We start from the raw sequence: 7,440 nt of genomic DNA on the forward strand, positions 1-7,440 counted from the left end.
TAATGGCGCACCTAATTTGGCCATTAATGGCGCATCAGTGGTGCGCCATTACTAGCACGCCATTAGTAATTTTTACTAATGGCGCACCACTAGTGCGCCATTAGTATAGGCCAGGGTGCGCCATTAGTATGCCTCCCAGGGGCCATGTATACCCAGGTGCTTTGGCATACTAATGGCGCACTACAATGGGATGCGCCATTAGTGACCGCGGCATACTAATGGCGCACTGTCCAATGATGTGCCATTAGTATGCTTTGTCATACTAATGGCGCACTGTCATGTGATGCGCCATTAGTATGAATATTAGGTTTTTTTATTTTTTATTTTCTGTTTTTTGCACAGGTTACATAGTTTTCTGTTTTATATAGGCCCTTACTTCCACTATGACTAGCCTTTCATACTAATGTCTTCGAGGTCTTATAAAAGTGAACAGAGGGAGTACCTTTTATTGTTTGACTTTGTTTATCAGGATTCCTGTGTTTTTCAAATTCCTATGAACCAAACACCCAACTTTGCAAAATTTCTGTGTTTTTCTAACCCTCTATTTACACATGCATTCCTATCAATTTTCTAGTATGTTCTTTTCTAGAATCTTGCGAACCAAAGGAGGCATAAGGGAATGCATAAAGTAGTCCAGATGTCACTCATTGGCGATAATCTTCATGATACATTCGGCATTCGCGTTGCCCCAGCAATCCTCTGAAAGCCTTTTATTACACGATCATCAACCTCGAGCACCGTACAAGGGAAATAGCGTATGCACGGTCGCCGACGAGCTTCCCATCACCTAAGATCATCCCAAGGCATGTGCGTGCGTAGCCAGCGCAAGGATGGATTATATGGCGAAGTCGAGCCTCTGAGAGCTTGAGGAGGCGTCTGAAAGGTTTCCTGACATCCACCTCTTGAGCATCTCCAAGGCGGCCTTCGGTTAATCCATGGGTACCATGTGACCAGAATCGTGGACCTGATCATAGTGCCAAAAACATCTCTAGTTAGTTTCACAGTAAAATCCAAACTGATGTAGCGTGGCACAATACGCAACAGGCATTTGCCCTTATAACACTCTGCTCTACTGTATTGACAGATAATCTCTTGAGTAAAGGCCTGGTTATTGTTTGTTCCAGAACTGACTGTTGGTAAGGGGGTCAGCTTTGCATTTGCGTACCTTCAAAAAACTCAAAGGGCCGTGGCTTTGTAGAATGCCGGCTTCTTTTCCATCAACCGTGAAGGGTTTCTCCACCGAGGACACGAAGGCTTTCTTTCCAGACCATTCCATAGAGTCTACCCATCTTGAGTTTCCTGCCCAAGTCACTAGTAGATTATATATGTATGTCATCAGGAAAACAAAGCCAGAATCAAGAAAACCAATAGCGGAGCATATTTATTTTGAACCGTATATTGTCCTACTTATTTCATGCACTTGTTATACAGTTTGCCGTTATGTACAACACAACATGAAAAGTATTGAAGGTAGATTTTATCCTTTTCTGTGATTTGACAAGTATAGATGACCTCTACTAGGTCAATTATGCCTTGCGTTATTCAAATGTGTGACAACATATATTTCTAAACTGTGCTTCCAATACGATTTCCATACTACAGAACCGATCAAGATTCAAGCTATATGAATGCATATTAAAGCCCATTAAATTCTTAATGGATCTCTTGCACGAATCACAATTGTAAGGAAGCATAGCACAAGTATCACATGACAAAAGTGTGGCAATGTGATTCTAAGAGTGAAGAATCTCAGATGATATGTGGTATGGACAAAATAGAAGCAAATTATAGCATACAATTTTCAAGAGTTTTCCGTTGCAAGTTGTAAGACACTCACCTAGCCAGTTGCATATGAGATCATACTCTCTAGCATAAATCAGCACTTTGATGTCGTTCTCAAGGAGTTCAGGGATCCCAACTTCAAGGTTCCTCATCCAATCTAAGAGCATAGCCTGATAGACGGTCGGGCTGCAGGAAACAAACTCTATGTCTCCAACGCCTAGGCTCTGTCTGTCAGATTTCAGATTGAGAAACTTCTCCAAGTTAGAAAAATCATAGCATAGGCTCCCCACGCATGGCTTCCTGACGTCATAATACTGCAAAGATGAGGTGATCAATCAGAAAACTTCAAAAAATGAGGAAAAACCAAATAAACTTTTGTATTCCACCCTACATTTTTGTTCCCGATTATCAACCTGATGGAACTGAATATTGTATTGCAAACAAAATAGGCAGCAAAGCAAGATACAGTGCCAGAGGTACCTGAAACAAAAGACAAAATCAAGTGAGGTATATCAGAGTTGGGCTTATGCCTTTTCTTACTTCCATGAACAAATTGGCACAACAAAGCAATGATGTTAATGAAGACAGTCTCCAAGAGACCAATTGACGAATGGTACAGATTTATTACACACAAGCAAACGATGAGTCCAGGAATAATTACCGCACAGCTTGACAGCAAATTCACAAGCAGGAACTATTTTATTAATCTTGGTAAATTCTGACTGTGTGATTAAACCCATATCCAATTCATAATCGGTGTATGCCTTGTACTGTATCACTGGATCTGTAAGTCCGTTACCAATTGCAAAACCCTGAAAAATTAACAGCAAGGGCTAGCTCGCTGCTGCAGCCGGGCCCTCCCGTCAGCCAGATCACCACGGGGTCCTCCTTCTTGTGCTGCCTGGATTCGAAGAAGAAGTAGAAGAGCCTACACGGTGCGCAAAAGTGGCAGATGTCAAGACACGGGAACTGGATCCTCACGTGAGACGCGGCATGAGACGGGAGGAGTGAGCTCCGCTCACCTGGCGTCGTGAGTGGTGGGGAGGCGGTAGTACCCGGCGTGGTGCCCGAGGTTGCTCACCGACGTGCCGCCGCCGCCGTCGTCTCCGGCCACCAGAGACGCGAGGCGGATCGGCCTCTCGACGAGGGTTTCGGCCGGGGGAGCATCGCTGCCACCGACGCCGACGCCGCCGGGGCGGCGGGGGAAGGCGTCGCGGGGGTGGAGGTTGAGGGCGCGGATGAGGTCGGCGCCGGCGGAGCGGGGGGTCTTCGGGGCGAGGGAGCGCGCCGAGGAGGGGAGGCGGAGCAAGGATTCGTGCTCTGGCGCGGCGGCGGCGGCGGCGGTGGCGAGGAGCAGAAGCAAGAGGGTGCGAGACTGACATGTGGGTCCCATGGCTACCGGTGGTGGTGCGGTGCGGTGACCTGAACTGACGGAAATGTGGGAGTGATACTGCTACTAGATCCTTTTGGCCTGTTTCTGCGATGATGATGATGGGCCTACCGGTCAGAGAGAGTCGAAGGCATCTTTTGACCTCGCGCGAGCAGGAGGGTGTGCGTCGTCCACGTGCCTGAGTTTTCGATGAGTCTAGTAATGGCGCACCGCGTGTGAGTGCGCCATTAGTACTTTTGCAAAAAAAGAAAAAAAAAATAAAAAAAAAATAACATTAGTGGCGCACTTTCTGGCTGGTGCGCCATTACTAGTTACAACTAGTAATGGCGCACTTACTATGGATGCGCCATTAGTATGTTTGGACAGGCGCACTAGTTCAAAAAAAAATTGATACTAATGGCGCACCGTGGACATGGTGCGCCATTAGTAGTTTCAACTCTAATGGCGCATCAGAAGGTGGTGCGCCATTAGTATATACTAATGGCGCACCACTTGTCTGGTGCGCCATTAGTGTCAATCCCATCTATAGCCCTTTTTCTAGTAGTGGTGATGATGATGGTGATGATTTCCCCCTCCCGGAGGGAATTGTCCCCGACAGAACAGCTCTGCCAGAGCCCTAGATTGGTTCCGCCAAGGTTCCGCCTCGTGGCGGCGGAGTCTCGTCCCGAAAGGTTCCCCCTTATTTTTTTTCTCATCGAAAGACTTCATACAGGAGAAGATGGGCATCGGAGAGCCACCAGGGGGCCCACGAGGTAGGGGGCACGCCCAGGGGGGTGCCCCCCACCCTCGTGAGCAGGGTGTGGGACCCCTGGCCTTCATCTTTGGCGACGATTTTTCTTTATTTATTTTAAGGTATTCCGTGGAGTTTCAGGACTTTTAGAGTTGCGTAGAATAGGCCTCCAATATTTGCTCCTTTTCCAGCCCAGAATTCCAGCTGCCGGCATTCTACCTCTTCATATAAACCTTGTAAAATAAGAGAGAATAGCCATAAGTATTGTGACATAACGTGAAATAACAGCCCATAATGCAATAAATATTGTCATAAACGCATGATGCAAAATGGACGTATCAACTCCCCCAGGCTTAGACCTCGCTTGTCCTCAAGTGAAAAGCCGATAACAATAAATATGTCCTCATTTTTAGAGGTAGAGGCGTCGATAAAAATAAAATACGGACATGAAGGCATCATGATTATTTCATAACAGCAACATAAATAGATTTTGTCATATGATTACTCATGTTCAAGTGATGATCTTTTCACAAAGCCAAAGCATGAATTAGAAACCTTATTGGGCACTAACAATTATAGTCTCAGTCATTGAAGCAATTGCAATTTATCATAACATCGGAAAGAGTCTATGTCAGAGCTCAAAAGCAAGTCCACATACTCAACTATCATTTAGTCCTTCATAATTGCTAGCACTCACGTGATACTTGTGGTTACGGAGTTTTAATCGGACACAGAGAAAGATAGGGGCTTATAGTTTTGCCCCACAACCTTTTACCTCAAGGGTAATGTCAACTATAATAATTCATGCTCCCCTACATCCAATTAGATATATATATCATACTCTTTACAACATGCCGAGCTTGCCAAAGGATAAAATGAAAAAAAGAAAGGTGAAGATCACCGTGACTCTTGCATAAGGTAGAGGATAATAATAAAAGATAGGCCCTTCGCAGAGGGAAGCAGAGGTTGTCATGCGCGTTTAGGGTTGATGCACAAAATCTTAATGCAAAAGAACGTCACTTTATATTGCCCCTTGTATGTGAACCTTTATTATGTAGTCCGTCGCTTTTATTGCGTCCATAACAAGTTCGTACAAAGCTTATTTCTCTGCACTAATAAGTCATGCATATTTAGAGAGCAATTTTTATTGCTTGCACCGATGACAACTTACTTGAAGGATCTTACTCAATCCATAGGTAGATATGGTGGACTCTCATGGAAAAACTAGTTTAAGGGTATTTGGAAGCACAAGTAGTATTTCTACTTGGTGCTAAGAATTTGGCTAGCATGAGCGGGAAAGGCAAGCTCAACACGGTAGAGGATCCATGACAACATACTTTATCTTGGATGTAAGGAAACATAACTCATTATGTTGTCTTCCTTGTCCAACCTCAACTCTTTAGCATGTCATATTTCAATGAGTGCTCCCAATCATAAAAGATGTCAATGATAATATATCTATATGTGAAACCTCTCTTTCCTTATTACTTCCTATTAATTGCAACGATGACCAAAGCTATATTTGCCAACTCCCAACAACTTTTAATCATCATACTCTCTCTATGTGAAGTCATTACTTTCACTAAGATCAATATGAACTCTTTGATTCTTTTTATTCTTTTTCTTCTAATCACCCAAGATCATGGCAAAACAATCAAGCCCTTGACTCAACACTAATCTTTATTATATAGCTCACAGACTCGATTACAAAGAAGGATCGTAAAGCAAAACTCAAAACTAGATCATGCCATGACTTTATTCTACTAAATCAAGATACTACTAATAGGATCGAACTAAGTAAAACAGTAAAGATAGGAGTTGTCATGGTGATACGATACCAGGGCACCTCCCCCAAGCTTGGCAGTTGCCAAGGGGAGTGCCCATACCGATGTGATTATTTCTTCGGAGGTGATGGAGGCGGTGATGATGATGGTGGATAATCGCACATCGAGCATAAAAGTTCCTCCAACTTGCGGATAATGCCCTTGAGTCCAGCAATATGATCCTTCAACAAAATATTCTCCTGTGTGAGATACTTGTTCTGTATACGGGCTAACTCAATCATATTGAAGGCTTCAATCTCTGTTGGAGTGAAAAGGTTAGGTAAAGGTTGAGGGATGTTTTCTTCTTTCACCACCGGAGCTGGCACCTCCATGGCCTTCTTAATCCTTTCATCCTTGTTGATCTCTTCTGGTTCCTCTCTTTTCAACTCTATCTTCAATAGCCAAGCATCCTTGTCTTCGTTATTGGAGGAGGGAGAAGTCATGGTGCTCTAAATCTGCAACAGAAATAGCTCGAAACGAAAACAGAGGATATTTGCACGATACGGGAGTCAAAACCTTCGGGAGAATATATAATGAATTTTTACCAACCAAAATACGTATCGTGCAAGGAAACGGAGTCCGGAGGGCACACGGGGTGCTCACGAGGTAGGGGGGCGTGCCCAGGGGGGTAGGGCGCGCCCTCCACCCTCGTGGAGGCCTCGTGTCCTCCCCGGACTGCTACTTATTTTTCTATTTTTCTAAATATTCCAAAACGAAGAAATATTGCCTTAAAAATTGTTTTGGAGTCGGTTTACTTACCGTACCACATACCTATTCCTTTTCATGGTCTGAAGCAGGCTGGAAACTGTCCCTTATGTATTCCTCCGGGGTTACAGTTGCAATAATATTGGTTTCAACATTTATAGGATTACATGAAATATAGTGTTTGATCCTTTGACCGTTTACCACCTTCAGATTTGTGCCTGCGAAGTTGTTGATTTTTATGGCACCGGAATGATAGACCTCTTCAATAACATAGGGACCTTCCCATTTGGAGAGAAGTTTTCCTGCAAAAAATCTTAAACGAGAGTTGTATAGCAATACATAATCACCTACATTAAACTCACGCTTTTGTATCCTTTTGTCATGCCATCTTTTAACCTTTTCTTTAAACAACTTGGCATTTTCATAAGCTTGGGTTCTCCATTCATCAAGTGAGCTAATATCAAATAACCTCTTCTCACCGGCAAGTTTGAAATCATAGTTGAGCTCTTTAATAGCCCAGTATGCCTTGTGTTCTAGTTCGAGAGGTAAGAGACAAGCTTTTCCATAAACCATTTTATACGGAGACATACCCATAGGTTTTTTATATGCAGTTCTATAGGCCCATAATGCATCATTAAGTTTCTTGGACCAATTATTTCTAGACCTATTAACAGTCTTTTGCAAAATTAATTTGAGCTCTCTATTGCTCAACTCTACTTGACCACTGGACTGCGGGTGATAAGGAGATGCAATCCTATGATTAACGTCATATTTAGCAAGCATCTTACGGAAAGCACCATGAATAAAGTGTGAACCACTATTAGTCATTAAATATCTAGGGACTCCAAACCTCGGAAAAATAACTTCCTTAAGCATTTTAATAGAAGTGTTATGATCAGCACTATTAGTTGGAATAGCTTCTACCCACTTAGTAACGTAATCAACAGCAACTAAAATATGAGTATATCCATTAGAGGCAGGAAAAGGTCCCATATAATCAAAGCCCCAAA

At 43.4% G+C, this 7,440-nt stretch overlaps 1 pseudogene; it reads right to left on the minus strand.

Annotated features, from left to right (window-relative positions):
- Positions 1-723: 723 nt before the first annotated feature.
- On the minus strand, positions 724-3,181 carry LOC119338070 (annotated as a pseudogene).
- Between the last annotated feature and the right edge of the window lie 4,259 nt (positions 3,182-7,440).

The sequence above is a fragment of the Triticum dicoccoides genome, chromosome 7B (assembly GCF_002162155.2).
Source record: "Triticum dicoccoides isolate Atlit2015 ecotype Zavitan chromosome 7B, WEW_v2.0, whole genome shotgun sequence".
NCBI lineage: Eukaryota > Viridiplantae > Streptophyta > Magnoliopsida > Poales > Poaceae > Triticum > Triticum dicoccoides.